Source organism: Coturnix japonica, chromosome 20, assembly GCF_001577835.2.
Source record: "Coturnix japonica isolate 7356 chromosome 20, Coturnix japonica 2.1, whole genome shotgun sequence".
Lineage (NCBI taxonomy): Eukaryota > Metazoa > Chordata > Aves > Galliformes > Phasianidae > Coturnix > Coturnix japonica.
The window spans coordinates 222,758-242,592 of NC_029535.1; the positions used below are offsets into that span (position 1 = coordinate 222,758).

Sequence of the window (19,835 nt, forward strand, 5' to 3'; positions counted from 1 at the left end):
TCTCTGCCTCTTCCTTATGCCTATTTCCCTCTTCTGCTGGATGCCCACAGCCTTGTGTCCTCCAGCCCTTTCTATTCTCCTTTCACACATTAGCTCTGGGTAATCTCCACCACCCACTAACTCCAACCACTATCTCTATGGTGATTTTCAGATCTAACATGCTGTGCCAGACTTGTCTTTTTCTTTCCAAAAGCCCAGCCAGCCTGGCTGACATTTCCTGGTGGGGGCTCAGCCCATCACCCCATTTCTGGCACAGGGAAAGCAGAGCCCAGCCCCTCTCACTGCAGCTCTCTCCAAGCAGATGAGGCCGTGCACTCTGCGCTCCATCCCTTGGACATCCCCTGTTCCAGCTGTGCCTAAATCCTGCACATTCTCTCCATAGAGTGTTTCTAGATGAGGCCTTCTACGTTAATCCCTCCAGCTAGAATTCTACGCTGGACTTGAGAATATTTCAGCTTGATTCCCAGCACACTCCTTCCTCCAGCCTGACAACAGGCTCGTGAGCTCTCACCACGCTCCTTCCTGTAAAGGCTGCTTCCCTTCTGCCTTGGCTCTGTGTCCCCCATTTCTATGCTCTCTGTACTCTTTCCTATACCAGCAGGAACATGAGCTGTTTTTCTCCATTCGGAAAAACCTCTACAGCCACACTTTTCTTGTTAGAGTCCAAGTTCCCTCTTGGTTCCTGAGAAGTGAGGTTTGTTTCCCAGATATTCCTCTCTGTACTCTCTCCCCAGCTCCACTGTACTCCCAGTCTCCTTCCTTATCCCACCATATCCTCCTCCCTGCTGAGCTGCAGAGGGCATGCCAACCTCCCAGGGCTGCTCCCTGTCGCTCTGGACACTGCACACTGCTGGGGATTGCTCAGGACACAGAGTGGTGTTTGCTTCTTTTTGAGAAGTGACAAAACACCAGGTAAAAACAATAATAAATAGAACTGTTCATGCCTTGATTGTTATTTCTCTTGGGCATTTGGGGCTGAGATGTGACTTGGGAGGACTGCAGAACAGGCAGGATGATGGAAATGGCATTGCCCCCCAAAGCTAAAATATCCCAGACTGAGCAGATCTGCTACGAGCTGGAAGCATTCTTGCCTTTGACAGAGATGAAATGTGTTCTCCCTCTGCAGCAGCATGGTGCTTTTTGAAGTCAGCCCTTCCTTCAGCTTCTGTTCTCCCTTCTCCCCCACGTGCCTTGGCCCCAGTCTCCATTACTGACCAATAACCTCCCAAACTTCACATTAGGAAGAAAAACAAGATTATGAAGCTGGTAGATGTGCACAGAGCATGCACACCTTCATTGTTCTGCAAAGGGAGCCAGATACCTCTGGAACTTGGGGGAGGAAACCGCCTGGGCCAAGAAAGCCTGTAGAGGGTATGGAGAGTGCTTTGGGCTCCCTGTTCCTCTCAACTTGGCCATTTCCTCTTAGGGATGATCAGAATTCTGTATTCAGGGCTGAGAAGGCAGCTGCACTTTTGCTGAATCTGCTGTAGGAAGGAAAAACAAATAAATAAATAAATAAATAAATAAATAAATAAATAAATAAATAAATGTATATTTCTGTTTTCCTCGGAAAATGAAGCCTTTTTCCCCAGAAAGCCAAAGACACGAAGGGTAAAGTGACAAGAAACTAACCATGAGCCTTGTACCACGCTATCCCCCAGGCCCGGCGCTGAAGATTTTGAGGTGCACAGCAGGTACAGGGTTGGTGGCCAGCTGATCTCTGAACACCCGGCTCTCACATGGGGCAGCCCAGTCAGGTCTCCCACACTTCCTGAGTGAGCACTCAGCTCCAAAACCATAGCTAATGTGCATGTAATGAGGATAGCAGAGACACGGGCAGAAGAGAAGCAAGTGGAGAACTGAGCCCAATATGTGCAGGGCTGTAATGAAAATGCTGTGGCAGATGGTCAGAGGGTTAAGTAGGCCCCAGATTAGGAAAGACTGAGAAACTTCGATGTGGGGTGCAGGACATGGTGCTGAGGCTCAGGACACGTGGACACCACTGCTTTCCAAGGGGCTCTCGGTGAGCTGGGGGTGGTGGGGCCCTGGCAGAGTGTGGCTAAGAAAAGGCAGATGCAGGTGGAGGCACACAGCCTCCCTGCTTGTCAGCATGCCGGACTGGCAGCACGGAAAGGGTGGGTGCCCCTCAGGCTTTGGCACACTTGAAGCTCCTGGCCAGGCAGGTGGGCACCCCGCTAGGGTCAGAGCAGTCTCAGGGAGGGGTGCTTTCATTCTGTGGGGAACCCTGGCTCTGTCCCAGCCTCGCACGGGGCCCTGCCTGCTGCCCGCATTACCCAAGCTTTAGCCTGTCCTTGCGGCCGTCACAGCATCCCCGGTCACTGCACCGTTGCTGTGCTCGTCCAGCGGAAGGGGGCTGTGCCGGCCCAGCTCTGCTCCCTGCCCTCATTTCCTTGTGGAAATCCCAGAGTCTTGTCTAGATCCAGCTCTGGTTTTGGGGGCAGCCATCTCTCGCTCTCTCCCGCTCCCTCTCTCTCTTTTCCTCTTCCCTCCTTCTGCTCTCCTTCCTCCTCCTCTCCCTCCCTCATCTCCGCACTGTACTCTCCGGGGGCTCTGGGTACCGCTGCAGCATCACCAGCTAGACTCCATCCAGGAGTCTGGGAGCGCGGGGCGGAAGGGGAGGGCTGCGGGGGACAAGCTGAATGAATGGGCATCGCCTCGGTGCCGCTGGAGCTTCCGCATAGAGGAGAGGCGGCCGGACCGCGCCGCGGGCAGTGGGGCAGCGGCGGCCGGCCAGGGGCCGGGCCGGGCCGGGCCGGGCCGAGCCGAGCCGGGCCCGCTGCCGCCGGGGCGCTGCGGGGGGCGGGCGCTGCCCCGCCGCGGGACCGCTCCGGCCCGGGCTCCGCGTCCCACCGCCGCGGATCGAGGTGAGCGGGCGGAGGGGGCGGCGGGGGCTGCGGCGGGGCCGGGCCGACGGGGCGGGCGGCGGTACACGGCCGCGGGTCGGGGGCGCCGGGTCGGCCCGACGGGCGGGTGCGGAGCCGAGGGAGCGGGTGGAGCCGGGTGTGAGCCGGGCCGGACGGTGCGGGAGCGAGACCCGACGGGGCGGGCGCGGGGCTGGGTGATGCAGAGCCCGGCCTGGACGATGCCAGGTGGGTGGGTGGTGCAGGACGCTGAGCCGGACGGTGCCGGCATCCAGTCGGATGGTGCTGAGCTGGGCTCGATGGTGCCGGAGACGGGCTAACAAGGAGTTAAGGGTCTGCGGAGCAAACGGGTTTCGTGTTTGTGTGTGTGTGAGAGATCCTGTACCCACGGGGGCGTGGCCCTCAGCACCCCACGGGTGTCGGTGAAGGGCGAGCACGGGGCCGTGGGAAGGCCGAGGTGTGCAGCGCCGGGTGCGGCGTGCGGGGCTCCGCGGCTGCACAGGGGTGTGCACAGCTGCTGCAAGGCATGGCCCTGTCACTGCGGCCCTGGGAGACACATTGCACTTGCGTGTGTGTGTGTGCGCGAGAACCCCGGGCTGAGTGTTGTGTGTGTCTGTGTGTGTGCATGCGTGTGGGAGCCACTGCGGAGCCACCGTGTGCGTTTGTGCTGGGGTGTGAGCTCCACAACAAGCCTGCATGTCTGCGAGACGCAGAGCTGAGCGTGTCCTCGTTTCCGCGTGCATGCAAACCGCATTGAGCTTGTGTGTGGGAGCAGCACCAGCCCGAGTGTTTGTGGGCATGTGATCGCATGCTGGTGCATGCGTGTGCACCGCTCCATCGGCGTGCACTGCGTGCACACATGTGTACTAGTCGTGATGTGCATGGCTTGGGGCGTGTGTGCTGTAAGGGTGTGTGTGTGTCAGTGTGTGCTGGAGGCTGCGGGTGGGTGCAGGGGAGCACACAGGCATGACGGGGAGAGCAGGCAGGCATGAGGAAAGCAGGAGAGGTGAGAGCAGCCTGTGAGCACCCGTGTGCCAGGGCTGCCCCTTGGGCTGGGGATGGCAGCTGGCAGAGGTGCCTGGCCTTTGGACTTGCCCAGCCCCATCGTACCGCATGGCTGCCGGAGGGCTGCATGCCTTCTGCGGATTGGAGAGGCCAAACTGAACCTTCCCTCCCCTGGTGCCCCCAGCTGTCCCCTCTGCTTTTCCAGGTATGGGGCAGAGCCTGGCGCGCTGTGCCATGCAGGTGGGCAGGCGGGCGATCCTCACCCTCTGCTGCCTGATAGGTTTCTCCTGTGCTGGCTGAGGTGCTCCTGCTTGGCACTGGATGAGGCACGGAGGGGCGGCAGAGACGGGAACCCCTCCTTCAGTGAGCAGCAGGGCTGCCAGGCCATGCCCCTGCTCCAGAAGCACACAGCCAGTGGGCAGGCCTGACTGTGCTCCCAGCCACAGCGTGTTCAGCCCTGTGGTGGTGGTAGGGCACGCTGCCTTTGCGTGAGCTCTCTGGGAGACAGATGAGGGTCCCCACATGTGCTGGTCCTTCCCCCAGCAGAGAGGTGCCACTGAACAACTCTCATGGGCCTTTGCCATGACGCAGTTTGGATCACCAGTCCAGGGCAGGGGCCGGGCAGGAGTGAGGTTTGGAGCCCAGTTGTCATCGTGTCAATCACAGGTTGGCAGGGGCTGTGCCTCAGTGACCCTCCAGCCCCCACCCTAACACCTGGCTGGGCCCTATGGGCCCACAGTGGTGTGCAGGGCCTGGCAGCCCTCAGGGCCTCAGAGTGCCACCTACAAAATGGACTCTCACAGACAAAATCACAAATCCTCCTCCAACTGCTGCTCCTTGGGTAAAGCACAAGGCAAGGCAGCCCAGAGGCTTCCTATGGGAGGCTGTCACCCAGCCTGGGCCACCCTCCTGCTCCTGGGGCTTGGCAGCTGCTGTATGCAAGCCTGGGTCTGATCTGTGCAGAGGCTCAGCGCCCTCACTCCTCTGTGTGTACATGACATACCCAAACAGTTTGAAGCACAGCTCTGAGTGGTGAAGGAATAGAGCAATTCAAGGGAAACGTGCCATTCTGTAGGAGGAGACCTTTGTGCCTTCCTATAAGCCTCACTCCAGTCCAGTGGCACTGGGCTGAATTTCGTGCTTGTAGCATAAACATCTGGCAAGCCAGAAAAAAAATGTAAATCAAATCAACATCAGTCGTAATTGGAGACCCATTTTGAAATTGATTTGATACCTGCATGCCTCGCAGGCAAGCTTTGCTCATGTTAACCATTGTGCATCTTTGCATGAAAAATGAGGCTTTATTTGCAGTCTGGGTAATAGCAACGCAGCATGGATTGAAGTGAACACGCTGTGTCCCCTGTAATCTGTCCACAATCAGCCTTCACCCAAGCACTGAGCCGTTGCTGCAGTCATCAGATATGAACAGCCCTGGATCCAGATGGCAGCCTGCTTGCCTCAGTACCACAACATCCCCTCAGAGGAGGGGAGTGGTACATGGGGAAGTGTCCCCAGGAGGACGCAGTGCCTGCAGCTGCCCCTGTCCCTACTTTTGGTGCCCACGACTGGAGCTGAAGCCATCAGCTGAGCAGCATCAGCCACAGACGAGGCAGCACCTGTTTGCCAGAAGCTGTGCTGACTTCTGATTTGCTTTTGGATGTGATTCAAGGTGCTGATTTTGAGCTCTGAGCTTGGTGTTGCTGTTCTCCTTAACATCTTCCAGCCCAGATCCTCACACCAGGGCTGAGGCTGCAGCTGGCAGTCTGGGTCAGGCTGAGCATCCCATCCTTGAGGCACTGCATTTGGAGAGGGGACTTTCACCCACACCTACTGAAGGTGGAAGGGTTGCAGGCGTACCATTGGCCATAGCTGGAGGAAGCTGGGACAACCGTGGGATGTTATTTTGACTGGGGAGTCAGTTTGATTAGTAATTTGGGGGATGTTTCAGGTTTATGCAGAACGTGAAGATTCAGCTCCTCTGCTTAGTGATAGGGTTGGGACACCAGGGAGGCCCTTGTCACAAGGAGCTGTTGAAGGTGCTTTGTACTGCTGGAAGCTGGTTATGTGACAGCAAGGCTGCAGTCTGTACCAGTCTTTTTTGTCTTGGACTTGATGGTGTGTCCCATTATCTGTGGCATAAAAATGGTTATTGCAGAATGCATCCATATTTTATACCTTGGAACTGCTTTCCATTTCTTGTACAGGGGCTTAGCTGGGTCTCCCTGTGGATTTTATCTGGCTACAAGAACTCTGCAACTGCCAGCAATTTCCAGTGGGCTCCTTGTGTGGTTGCTCTGGTTTTGTGTGCCCAAGTAAAAGGGAATCTCAAGCCCCTTCTTGCTCAAAGAGGCACTATGCAGGGGAAGCTTCAACAAGGCCAGACTCTGAGCTGTCAGCCCTGTTTTTGCTCAGGCTCCCATGGATGTCAACCTTTCCTGGCTCTAATGGATGTCTGGTGGGTTTGGATCATGGGCTGTCAGGAAAATTACCTTTCTTGAGAGCTTCCCCTGAATGAGGCCTGGTTTGTTGCAGCTCTGTGCAAAGCTTTCCAGCAGCTTGAAGGAAGTATGTTACAACTACTAGGACTGCTATGGCAATCTTTGCAGTTCCAGAACCTTTATGCCTTTTTAGAACAGAGGGGATGTGTGATGTGCAGCCACAAACCTATGCTCTGCTGGCTGCAGGATGGTTGAGGCATGTCCGCAGGGTCTGACTCCTGCATTCCCTGGGAAGCGTGGACCCTTCCCTTGGGTACCTCTTTCCCTCCAGGCCCATCAGCTGCCCTGAGAAGCGGGGGAACTCTCTGGGAAGGACCCAGGAGCTCTGGAGCCTGATGCTAGCACTTGGCAGAGCAGGCAGCTGGCACCCTGTGTGTGCATAAAACATGCAAGGAGTATTGAAGCTACTCAGCATTGAGTTAACCCTGCTCTCAGGAGGAGGAGTATGAGGCCTATGATGACTGCCATGAAAGTTCCTTTACATCAAGTACGTAATAACCAAATCCCTCAGCCGCTTGTGTGCCTGGTAGGACAGCAGCCAGCCATGCAATTTCCCTTGCAAGATGACAAATGCGTTGCAGAGCAGCAGTGCGGCCATTCCCCACACTGTGTGGCTGCCTGGCATGGGCAGAGCACTTGGACCCTCCCGAGCTTCTTCCCTTTCTCTTGTCAGCCTCTCAGACATGTCAGGGTGTTTGCTTGATTCTTGTCATCTCAGGGCCTCGGTAGGGGAGCGAGCAGTGGAGGTGAGTTACTGTCACTGGGAAAAACATGTGACAAATGCGCCTGGGATATTTCAGGGGAATTGCTGGTGCCTGAGGTGCCTCAGCTGCTGCTCCTACTGCTGTGAGAAGCCCCTCTGCCCCCCCACCAGAGCAACAGGGAAGGGCTGACTGCCCCTGTCAGGCTTATCTAAGTCATCCAAAAGTCCAGCTGCAGACATAGGGAGCCTCATGGTTTTCTTTGCAAGCCCCTTCTGGGTGTTAATGCTTTCCACTGTATTCTTACCTCCATCTTTTGCTTAATCCAGCTGTCTCCTCCGGCATCTCCAGGTCCCATACAGCCTACACCCCATCTCCATCACCACATATCTCACCCAGACCCATCCCTCCTCTGGGCCTGCACATGGGATGTGCCCAGCTGCCCCGGTGACAGCCCTGCCATAGTGCCTCCTTCTGTCCTCATGTCCTTCACCCTCGAGAACAGGGCTGTGCAGCCGCCAGCTCTGCAATGGCTGTGCCTTCCCGGGGAGGCAGCCAGGACCAGCACCCCGCTGGGCAGGGGCCACATCCTGTTGCTCCATCAGCAGAGCAGCACCCCTCAAGATATTTATAGGCTCTGTAATGTTATTCCTCTGCCAAACTATTACTGAAATAGGCTCAGTGTGTGTCATAGAGGAGAGGATTTTAATGGCACAGTTTCTTCACTGCAGGAATGAAGTTGATATTCCCTCACCATTTCCCTCGGCCTATTAATCCTTTCCACGCCAAGCTGCAGCAAGGGGTCAGCTCCTTGAGTGGCTCTCATGTGGCTCAGCACCATCCCCTGCCACAAGAGGCCCTGGTGAACTCAGGCAAATCCTCAAGGCAGGCAGTTTGGGCACGTGTTGCTCAGCACCAGTGCAGTGCTGCCACACCGAGCTGCAGCCAGGTCCAGTTGTAGGAATACTGGTCCTCTTGGATCCATGCAAGGCCCTGGGAAGCATCCAGGTTGGCTGGAAAGCTCCTCCTGTGTCTACTCTGCCATGCCATGGCAGTGCCCTGGGGTACTGAGGCTGAGGGGGCACTTGAAAAGACGAGATTCTCGCCCAGAGATTTTCATGTTCTGAACACGAAGGAAATTTTCCTCCTGATGAAAAGGGGCCCATTTAGCATCTTCGGCATAAAACACTCTCCTTTTCTCTCAGCAAGATGCTGCTGCTGCTGGTTTTGAAAGAAGCAGAAGTTGGGTGAATCATTTCGGCAGCGATGCAAGGAGTGTTTCAGCAGGCTGGAGCAAAGAGGAGTTTTCAGCCATTAGGTTCATAAACATTTGTGCAATTTCCACGGGGAATATCTATTCCCCGTGTGCTGCAGGTAAAAGCCTCCAGTGTAGGAAAGCCATTTCCATGCTGGGTGTAAGTCTGAGTTGTGCTTCCTGGGCAGCATTCTGCATGAGCTGGTGACTTGAAGTGTTCAGACAGACAGCCCTACCACAGCACAACAGCTTTCCCCCACAGCTGAGAAGAAGAGGGCCCTTCCCTTCTCCTGCTGGGGATCACTGATGGGCTTTCATGGACTGGTCTCCGTCAGACTGGTGGCGATGTCTGCTGTAGATCTGCATGCTCTCCACAGTGAGGTGTGGGGGAGCCAGGCTGGGCAGGAATAGGACGTCTGAACTCCTGATGAGCTCTTCAGTCATTTCTGGGCTTGGCCAAGTGCTGGAGTTCATGTTCTATTGTCCTCGTCCCAGAGGTCTGCCTGCTTGAGTCCTGAAGGCAGTGTGCTGAAGAGGCAGCAGCCCAGCATGTGCTGTCCTCCAGCGCAGGATCAGAGGTGGCTGTGGCTGCCTCAGGGTTGTAGGCTCTGAGCCATAGGGAGCCACATCCCAGCAGGGGCTGTGTGCAATGTGGGAATGGGAGGCTTCAGAGCACCAGGGCTCCCTTAGGCTTGGAAATGGCCTCTGCCTGGGACACTTGGAGGAGCAGCTCTGGTGTTGCCAGTGGCCATGCAACCTCTGTTCTTGAGATCATGATCTCTCCCCTCCTTCTCTGCTTGCAGCTAAAAGATGGGGATGGAAACCTTCCCCTCTCATCAGTCTCAGCCCCTGGCAGCCTCTGGTGCTGCTACCATAGGGCAGGGGCTGGTGTCCGGTGCCTGGTGGCCAAAGCTGCTGAGCACTATGCCCCTCACCCCAGCCACCCCACAGTGTTGCTGACAGCAGCCAGGCCCTTGCAGAGACAGATTGGAAACTGAGAACCAATGCAATAGAGAAAATATGTCCTTCCTACACAGCCCAAACTGTCTTCCTCCTTCCACCAGCACTGCTGCTGGAGATCTGCAGGCATGCCAAGCCAGGGCAGCTGGCAAGGCATGATGTCTGCAGGAAGCAGAAGGCCAAGTGCAATGGCAGGGAGCAGACAGCCATAGGTATCCCCTGGGAGATGCACTTGGGCTATGCAGGCCTCCCTCTACCTCCTGGTGGAGGTTGTTGTTGATGGGGCATTGGTGGTGGCTGTGCTGCTCTAGAGGCTGCCTCTCCTCCCTGCCCTCCTCCTGCCCACCCCCTATGGCCTCCACCTTTGCTTGCAGCCCCCCTTGGCAGGCTTCCTGCCCACTGTCCTCTCATCCTTTCCTCCCAGTTATTTTCCAGATGGCCATTCCTTGGTGGCTGCCTATCCTGAGATAAGCGCTGAGCACTCTCCTGCTCCTCCTTGCTGTGCTGTCTCCTAGGACAGACCATTCAGCTTGCTCCTCCTCCTCTTTTTTCACTTCATTAATGAGTTTCTTTGCACTAAAAAGTTGTGATAGCTGCTGGGGGACCTGGGAGGGCAGGCTGCATGGGTGACAGTGGTGGGGGAGCTGCCAACCCAGCTCCCAGCAGCCTGGGCTCTGAGGTGCTGGATGCTGTGGGTGCTGAGCCTGGCACTGGCTGTGCAGGGCTGGAGGAAGGTGGCAGGCAGGCTGTTTTGTGTTGCTCATCTGCAGTTGTAGGAGGTTGATAGCCTGAAATGGGCAGCTCACAGTTTTGCACCATCCCTGTTGTGCACATAGCTCCCCACCCTGCTTTAGGGCTTCTCCTTTGGGGCTCTTCCAGGCAGGGAACTTGCAGGCTGCATTCCCAGCTCCATCCCCGTTGCAAAGCCACAGGGTGTGGCCACTGAGGATGTTCTGCAAAGGCCCCTGCCTCTCCTAGGGGTCATTCATTGCCCTGGTAGCCTTCAGGCGTAATGGGCTCTGAGGGACCCAGCAGCTGGTGCCAAGCTCAGTGCACACCAGTCGGCAGCAGAGAAGCCATGCAGCAGCTACATATGGTTCTGAGCTCTCTTAATGAAAACTGGACTCACAGCACATGTGTTGTAGGCAATGCTTTAACTTCTCCATGTCTCAGCATTCTCCAAAACCTGAGCAATGGGGACATTTTCTGCTTAGCATGGAAGGAGGCTCTCTCTCTCTAACATGTGCACACACAAGCAGTGGCTTTTATTCTTCTCCCTCCCCACCTTCCTCCTCCAAAAGACTTCAAACACTTTATGAAAACTTTTTTTCGCACCCAAACTGTTTCCTTTCTGCAGTGTTCTCCCCAAGCAGCCCACTGCCTTTCCCCAGGTTCTGCTCCCATAGTGGGCAAACACAGCTGCTCAACGTGTGATGTTAACGACATCCCCACCATGGGCATTTCTGAGCCTGCAGCAGGGGAATGTGCTTGGGACGCCGTGCTTTGCTGCCAGGATCTGGGCTGCCCTCCGAGCTCACGCAGCACACCTCTCTCTGCTTCCACTGAAGCTGATCTAATCCCTTTCAGTGGTTCTGGATGTAATTTATGGAGAACCCTCCTGCCATCGTCCAGCCATGTTCTTCAGATGCCGTGGAGGACCTGCTAACCAGGAGCTCATCTGAAGATGCCCACAGCCTTGTGACTGAGAGCCCACAGTGCTATGCCAGAGGTGTGCCCTGCAGGGCTGTGTATCCGTCCGAGCATCCTGCAAGCAGGGCTGGGCTGGGGGGCAGGCTGGAGGTGGGCTGGAGTCGAAAAACCCTTTGTTGTCTTCTACGAAGCAGACTGACTCATTGCTCTCCCGTGCTGTCATAAGCAGATGGATGATTTGATCACCTAGCAACCAAAATAACGTCAGGTGAAGAGTGCTTCCCCACCTGCTCTTGGCCCACAGCCCCTCCATCAGGCTGATGGCAGGGGCCAGGCAATCCCCAACCCATGCTCAGTCCCTGGGCTGCCCTGGAATGAGGCTGGCAGAGAGCTCTCCTCTGCATGCCTCAGCACAGCACAGCAATGCTATGCATATGCCGTGGGCAGCCCAGCAGAAGTCCCTGAAGACCAGCTCCTGGGAAGGTCACATCTGTCAGCGCACACAGTGTGAGGGTAGGCTGCTGACCATATGGAGCACCCAGAGGCCCTTTGTGTGGCTGGTGGCCAGGACCAGGACCAGGACTCTGGAGAACGGTGAAGTTTCTGGGAGGTGACCCCAGAGGATTTGGAAGGGATCCCCTGACCTGATGGGATGTCCTCCTCTGCTGCGCTGCTCCAGAGCCAGCCCTGAGCACCTTTGGCTCTGCCCTGTCCTATAGCCTGTCACCCTCAAAGGGCAGCAGTAACCCCAGGAATTGGTGTTCTCCTTCAGCTTCCTCTCCAGTCAAGGACAGGGAGGTGTTTGCTTCCCCTGCTCGCGCTTGTGGCCTAGCCCTGTGCTGCCCTGAGATGTCACATTCCCCCTGATGGTTCCAGCCACCCTCAAGGGCACTTGTCTTGTGCCATTCACTATAACCCAGCCTGGCCTAGTTGTGGCTGCCAGTGACAAGACCTCCTGGAGCAGAGATGAGCTGACAGGGAAACAAGTGCTCAGTGGGGAGGGGACTGCCAAAGCCTGGTCTGGTGGGACCGGGAGGTGTGGCTGCAGGCAGCATGTGCGAGGTGGGACACATCTACCTGAGCCACAAGCACTATCACACTTCTGAATTCACACTGCAGGACTACTCAGAATGCTTCCCCTGAATGCCCCATGTGACACTCAGTCCTCTGCATTCTTGCAAGATTGCTCCTGGTCCTATGTTAGCCAGTGCTGGGCTGCAGGGTGGTATGGGAGCAGGTTGCTGGTCATGGATCTCTGTCACAGTCCCATGCAGCCATTTGCCTCCCTCCAAACCAGCCAGCAAACGTCCAGGCCAGGGAGCGGGCTGTGCCTTTCTGCTCCCCTCCACTGGCCAGCGGGACTGAAGGATGTGAAGCCACTGTGGGCAAGGAATAGGTTGGGGGCCGTGTAAATAGGACGACCTGTCTCCAGATCCTTTTTGTGGGACAGAGCTGATATAATTAGCTGACACGCACTGTTCTGTGCTGAGGAAGGCTCTGTGCCACTGTGGCCCAGGGGATCCAGGCAGCCCTACTTCAATGCCCGCTTGTCCCAGCGAAGGTGAGCTGCTTCCTGGCAGCGAGTCCCAGCCAAGTTGCTCCTGGTGCTGCTCTGAGATGTGCTGCCCAGTCCAGGCAGCCACGTCCTTTCTCCACTGCTTTGGGGCTGTTGATCTTGGAGAGCTCTGCTGACCCCCAAGAGAGGTGGGAGGTGATGCTGGCTGGCACCTGTGGCCAAATTCAGTGCCTGCCAGAGCCAGGCAAAGCTGCAAAACACCAGCCTGGCCACTGTGATCCAGAATTGTACGGGTGGACCAGGGGGACCCTTCCCAAACTACACATCCCAAACTGCGTCTGTGTTTCCCCTGGACACCTTTGTTATTGAATATACGCAGGAAGCCCTGCCAGGGTAGCTCCAAAAGTGCAGACTCCTGGTATGCATCTCCCCAGTCCCCCTGCTGACATGCAGTTCCCCTGGGTTCCCATTGCGTTCCATTTCAGCGGAGAGGAAGCCAAGGGCTGCTGTGGTTCAGCCTGGTTCACTCCTGCTCAGGGCCCTGTGGTCTCTGACTGTTTGCATGTTGATTGAACAATGACCACAACAGAGGCACTAAGTGCCCAGCTATTGATTTGTGCCCTGGAGTGTTCTGCTCAGTTGTCCCTCCTGGATTGGCCATGGCAAAAAAGATGAGCAGTTGCTATTTGGGAACTCCTGCTTTGAGGCTATGATTTCAGACTCATCAAATCCAGCCACTTTTGCCCCACTTCAGGGAAGGTGCATGGCTTCCCCACAGCGCAGACACCTCTAGCTGCTTTCAGTTCCCCCACAGGGATCATAGGGATGGGCTCAGGTCCAGCACTCACCAGCTCTGCCGGGGTCCCCATGCTGTGGGTATGTCATTTCAGTGTGGCGTTCAGGCTCAGGGTTGGTGGGAGATAATTCCACTGCCAGCAGCTGCAGCAGACAGTGTGGACCATGGCTGGGACTTCTGTGCATGTCATCTCCAAGCCCAGAGTGACATAACCAGGAGAAGGAAAGACGAGTGAGAAAGGCATTGCTGTGACATTTTCCACCCATGCAGAGGTGCATGGGGCAATTTTCCATGCTAAGTAGTCGCGGAGCATCACAGCCTTCAAGGACCCTCGGGATAGTGCAAGGAGAGGTCCATTGTCATCACTGGCCTTAGAAGTGCATGCAAGCTTGGTGCATGTGGGTCATGCTTTTGAGGTGTGCCTGCTCTCTCTCCCCTATGGAAAGTCTTTGCCTGTCGCTTGGAGCTTTTCTGGAGGTAGCTGAGTTGGTAGTGGTATCCTCATTGGTAGTCTGGGTTTTAGAAATGGTGCAGTGTTGGGGAATGGGGATCAGCCCTGTGGGGCACACAATGGCGTTAGCTTTTGGGAAGGCAAGAGTTTTAGAGCATCTGCTGAGATGTTCCTAGACCCAGCTGATCTGCTGTTTGCCCTGGAGCAAGTTTCTCACCCAGGAGGAAGGAGCTCACTTCCATAAGGGGCTACATGAGGAACAGGCACTCAGGGATCCTGACTGGGGACAGCAGAGGCTTGCAGAGGGTCAGGGTCATCTCTGCTGTACTCACTTGGCTGGGAGTGTTGGCTGGGTTCCAGCCACTGTCTTCAGAGCCTTCGGAAAAGTCTCCACACACATTATGAACATCACCCAAGACAGATGCTAATGGACTGCCTGCATTCACGGCTGGAACTGTCCGCTCTGTGGCATGGCCAGGCCTGGTTGCACACACAAGTACTGTGTTGCCCCATTGCTCTCAGGAAATCCCAGCACAGTGCAGAAGGGCCTGCCAAGGCTTTCTCCTTGCAGTTCTCCCTCAGTCAGAGCCACCTCCCTGCCACCAGCAGTCACATCGGGATGGAGACAAGGTGGGATCCTCCCAAAAAGGCACGAGCAGCCTGAGGCACTTGTGTGGGAGCAGATGCCCCATGCCCCAGTGTGATTTGGCAGCAGGAGGGCAGGGGGTTCTGCATCCTTCTGCAGGCGGCTCCAGCCTGACACCAGCCTGACCTTCTCCAGGAGCAGCAGGAAGGTTCAGTTTGTCTCCTCAGCCTTCGATGGGCGCCACTAAGCAGATTTTAACTTTGTTAAATGAACATAAAGTAATGGCAACGAGGATATGAGCCAAACAGCCTGGAGATGTCCTGGAAAGCCAGATGAGCTCTGCAGAAAGGCCAGAGTGAGGCAGCGGACTGGTGGGGAAGGCTGGCCTTGTTGGCACCAAACAGATGCAGCTCCATGCTGCTGTGTGCTCCCAGCCTTCAGAGCAATTTCTAAATGGCTGCTGAGCATCACGGTTGGAAGCTCATCTTCCCCTCCTAATTAGTGGATCAGACAGTAATTTGTAATCCTTTTGAATAGAGAGATCTTAGTGTCTAGCACTGGAGCCTGGGGAAGACATGGGAAGGGCAGAAGGGCACAGAGGTTGCCCCAGCAGGCAGGGCCAAGTGGAGAGGATAAAGCAGAAGGGCTTTCTGCAGCCCCTTTGGCTGCACAAGAATGGCTGTCTCCTGTATCTATGGTGCAACACCTTCCTCCTCCCTCTCCTGAGGTTTTGCACTTTCTCTCTGCATGAGGCAATTGATGTGGCAGCCCCAGCAGCAGCTCTGGGAGCTCTGGGAGCAGCAGTGCCAGGCAGGAGAGGTGCTTTGTGCAGGCAAAGGGGGCTGAGGAGTAGCGTTGGCACTGTGGGTGGGGAACTGACCACCTTATGGGTGTCACTGAGCCACTCCTTTCTCTTGGAGCTTTTAGCATCAGTTTATCTGGGCAAAGCAGACCTACCCTGAACGCATTCACATTCATAAATGACTTCACACAAGGAGCTGCCACAAAGCAGGGCTCTGTGGGAAGGGTGCGGGTGCACAGCCTGCAGAGTCAGGGGGACAGAGCCATCCCAGGTGCAGAGCAGGGATCTTGCTAGAGGAAAACAGCTCCTGCCAGTGACTTCAAGGAACACCACTTCCCTACTGCATTTCTATAGCCTTTAGAAAAAAAGTGTTTATAATAGCACCAATGACTCACTGAGCGCTCTTTACTCACCAGTTAATGACTGAGCAGAGTTCCAGTGCTCTGAGCGATTCTGGCTTAAATAAACTCAATCCTTCTCTCATATTTCCAGTAATAGGGGAGGATGGTCTGGGGCATTCAGAGAGGGCAAGAGATGAGCGTATGGAGGAGGGCATCTTCTTACCCTACTGTGATGCTGAGGGTCTGCGTAAGAGCAAGAGGCAAGAGGAGAAGCAGAGTGGTTTGGCAGGAGGGCTGGGCAGACATATGTGCTGAGGCTTCAGAAGTCTCACACCCCAATTTTGGAGCAGCTCTGAATAAAACCATTCTGCATGAAGGGACAGTGGAGTCAAAACTCCTTACTTTCATGTGCCTGCAGCACATGCAGGTCTGGCTCATGTGTGGGTCCCCTGGCATGGCTGCATGGGTTCCTCTCCTGCAGCTGATGCCAAACTGTGTGCAATGGGGAGGGGCTTTCAGGAATGGAGATGAACGGGTGAGCTCTGCACTGAGACTGAGAGCTAAAGAAACTCCCCATGCCTGCAGGTACCACCACCCAGATTGCCTCCTCAGATGGTTCCTGCCTGTGCTGGCCCCAAATTGAACCCAGCCAAGGATCTGTGCTGGGCAATGTCTCTGGGACTGGGGAGGCTCCAGGAGCAGTACCAGAGGGGTCTCCTGTGTCCAACCACCATGTCCCCTTCATGAGGACCAGGGACACCCTTCTGGAGGTCTGGGGAGAAGGGAGCAGCACGGAGACCTTGCTGACACCTACCCTGGGGAGCATCTCCAAGGAGCTGCTGCCTCTGGCTGAGCACAGCTCCTGCACAGGGTTCTGCTGGGGCTCTGCTTGATGGAAGCCAGGCTGCTGGGCAGCTGGGCTCAGTCCTTCACCTGGGCCTCCAGGGAGAAGGCAATCCTGCAGATGCAGACTGTTTCCAAACTGCTTTTGGCAAAACTCTGTGCTTTGAGCTGCTTCTCCTGCTGTAACGAGGTCCTTTGTGGCTGCCCTGCAGCCTCCCCAAGCTTCAGAATCTCAGCTTTCCTCTATGCACCCACAGAGACAGTCCTAGGAAGGGGAAGAAAGGTGTTCACATTAATGGGGCCAAAAATGGCATTGCCATGTGCCTGTCCTGGCCCTGGGGCAGCTGAGCCCAGTGGAGCCCCCAGGCACAGCTCTTTGTGCATGTGAAGGACAGCCAGCTTGTCTCAGACCTTTGCACCAAGAAGGGAACAAAAGGAAATATTTATAGGAGACTGAAGTGGATTGAAGAACTCTTTTCAAGATTTTTTTTTCCCCTTAGCTTTTCCTTTTTCTCCCTAAATTACCAAATCTGGGCCAGAAAGCTGGCTGTTTGCATTTGTCACACATGCACATAATGTTACATCAACGCATTATCTTGACATCAAAGGCAAAGTGTGGCATTTTTCTGGCTGTGCAAGCAAGAAAGGACACTGCCAGCTTTTGGGAGAGATGAGGTTATTATCAAAGAGTTAAAGGCAGCTCCTGGAAAGAAGAATAAGAAATAAGGATGGAGAGCACAGAACTGGGAACGATAGCAAGGAGCTGCACAAACAAATTTTTCTCCTGGCCTTTTCATCTTCCATCTTTATTAAAGCAGGGCGAGAGAGAACCTCTCACAGCACACACTGAGTATTATTTTAGAGAAAAGGAATCTCTAAATGTGGTAACAGCAGAGAGCTGGGGGGTTTTGTTTGGGAAGGAGGATAAGGGAAACCTGTCTCCTGCCTTAGTGCAACTTTGACAGGAACATTTTCAACTTCCATGGGGCTCGCATTACACTGAGTTTGTGGCTTAGAGGTGGGTCTGGACACCCACACTGAGATCGCATCCCTGCACAACCCAGCAACCCCAGCAGTGGGATGAGCAGGTGTGTAAGGCCAAGAGGTAAGCAGCAGGCACACACCCAGCCACAATGGGAGATGCAGAAAACATTTTAGTGCTAATGCTGCAGGCATGTGCAGCCCATGTGCCTGGTGCAACAAACAAGCCATGCCCCAGGCCCAGCTGCCAGCTGGGTGCATGCACAACCTGCCTGTGTCAAGCACTGCAGTTGGCAAGAGGAAAGCCCTCGAGACAGAAGGGGGCACTTCCCAAAGTTATACAGGAGCCTGTGGCACTGCTGAGCCTTTGGCATCCAAATGAGCTCAGACCAAGGAATGGTGTAAGAGACAGCAGAGCCACAAAGTACCTGGAGGCGGATCTGTGCAGGCAGTGGCCTGGCTGTGCCCAGCTCCTGGGGTGAGAGCCTGCTTGGGAGCCCCTGAGCACACCCAGCCCTGGCCAGCTGGAGTGGACAAGTTGCTTCTCACCCACATGCCCCACACTCACTGAGCCCTCTCCTTGCTTGAGCTGGCCTTTCTGGGCCTGATGGGTGCCAAGAGGAGCCCACCTGCTTCGTGCCTCTCAGCTGCTGCCCAGGAAGCCCCCAGCTTGCCAGGTGACAGCCAGCCCCCACCTGCAGGACCCAGCAGCAAGCTTTGGTGTTCCTGCCACAGAGCTCTGCAGAGCCAGTGTCCTTCTGCCCCATCTTCCTGCTGGGACTGCGCTCTGTGCACCAGGGCCGGGATGCAGCTCAGTGGCAGTGCGGCAGCCCAGCCACGCTGTTTCCTAAGGGACCCCACATTCAGCCCTAGATCTCTGATGCTCTCCACACCAAAGCAGCATGGCTGAGCTCTCCTCTGCACACACCATGTGGGAATGCAAGCTAACCCACTTTACTGCAAGGTATGAGAAACAGTCAGGAGAAAAGCTTACAAGCCAAGGATATATCCTGCGGGTGAGTTTCTGCAGGGAGCAGGTGTGTCCCAGCACAGCAGGGCCAGCTTCCAGCATTGCTCTGGAGGAGCAGCAAGGGGTAAGACATGCACATCAGGCAGGATGTACACATCCCTCCTACTGGAGCCTCTCATTTGCCTCAGAGGAGCCAGGGGGGTGAACAGGCTCCCACTGTCCTTGGGGTGGCCAAGGTCATCTCTGAGAGCCAGAGCAGATGTCTGCTGCCCTGTGGCTCATACCCGCAATGCTGCAGGTCAGTCAGCTGGAAAGATGCTCCATGCACATGGACAGTGGGCAAGGAAAGAAGTGAAGCCACAGGGAGATGAGCAGATCAGAGCAGAGGAGGAAGTTGTCTCCATAGAGACCTCACCCTTGGATTTTTGGACTCGAGGTAGATGGGGAGGCTGTGCAGGTGGTCAAGGGAGGAGAGCTCGGGTTGTGTAAGCTGCCAGAACAGCATCTTGCTCCTGCACCAGGGTAGCCTGGTCTCCCCATGGGGCCTCTGCAGTGCCCCCAGATATCCTTCCCCAGTCCTCCGTGGACAGATTGTGTTTGTTTCAGCTCAGTGCACTCATTAGGGGAAAGTGGAAGAGTCGATCTGATCAAACTTGGAAACACAAAAATAAACGTGCTGGGTTCAGCAGATGGAGGAAACAGCCTGGCAAGTTGGGCAAGCCATGGTAGTGCCCTGCAGCAAAAGCTCACAGCAGCTGCTTCGCAGCAGCCCCCTCAGCCACATCTTCCCCACACCAGCACGTGCAGCCCTGGCCCAGTAGAGATCCTGGCCATGGCCTGGGGGGCTGCGGGCGATGGGGTGTGAGCTGGGGGACAGATCTATGCCTGGTACATAGGGATTTTCTCTCCAGCACTCAGAGTTGCGTGCTGGGGAGAAGGAGGAGACATGGCTCATGCCTTTCATTTCCCCCTTTGGCTGCCCTGTTGCTTTGCTCACCCTAGACTCCCTGGCCATGGGCCCAGGGCACTGTTGCAGCCCCCAGGCAGCGTGGGATGGGGATTCCAGGACTGCTCACCTCCTGTTGGTGTTTAACAGGGGTGAGGATTTGCTGGATGCTTCCATCATAAATCTCAGCGGTGCAAACAATTACTCCTGATTTCGAAGGAGTGTGCTGGAAACAGAAATGGATGAACCTGTGCACTATAGTACAGCTGCCAGATGAACATTTGATGGGGTGTTTACTTTGCAGTGTGATGCTGAAGTACCTCTGGAGTTCAAGTATTGCTGAAGTACATCTCCTCTGTCCTTTCAAGCTCATTAACCCCCAGATCCAGCCAGGCCCCTGAAGGGAGCAGTGGTGCCTCTCCCTGGAGACCTCGTATGTGCGGTGTTATAACAAACTCTGATCTGTCTCACCTTGGGTATTCCCATGCATTTTGCTCCTTAAGTTTGGAGGTGCCTGACCCGCATTGCTCCTCCAAGCACAGTGAGAGCTGCTTGTGCCTCAACCTTCTCATTACTTAAATCTCTAATGGGTTTTGTCTCTGAGTGGGGGGCTCCTGTTTCCCTGTGATTAGGGATGATGAATGAGTTTATC

General features: G+C 55.5%; 1 protein-coding gene across 6 annotated transcripts in view; it reads left to right on the forward strand.

The window, feature by feature from the left end:
- Window positions 1-2,801: 2,801 nt before the first annotated feature.
- Window positions 2,802-19,835, forward strand: part of DLGAP4 (DLG associated protein 4) — a 146,404-nt gene continuing 129,370 nt past the window's right edge. For 2 of the 6 annotated variants that reach the window (XM_015881237.2, XM_015881236.2), the window contains exon 1: window positions 2,802-2,885. The gene's annotated coding sequence lies outside the window, so the exon portion shown is untranslated. The remainder of the gene's footprint in view (window positions 2,886-19,835) is intronic. The other 4 variants (XM_015881239.2, XM_015881238.2, XM_015881241.2 and 1 more) reach the window with 3 other exon arrangements.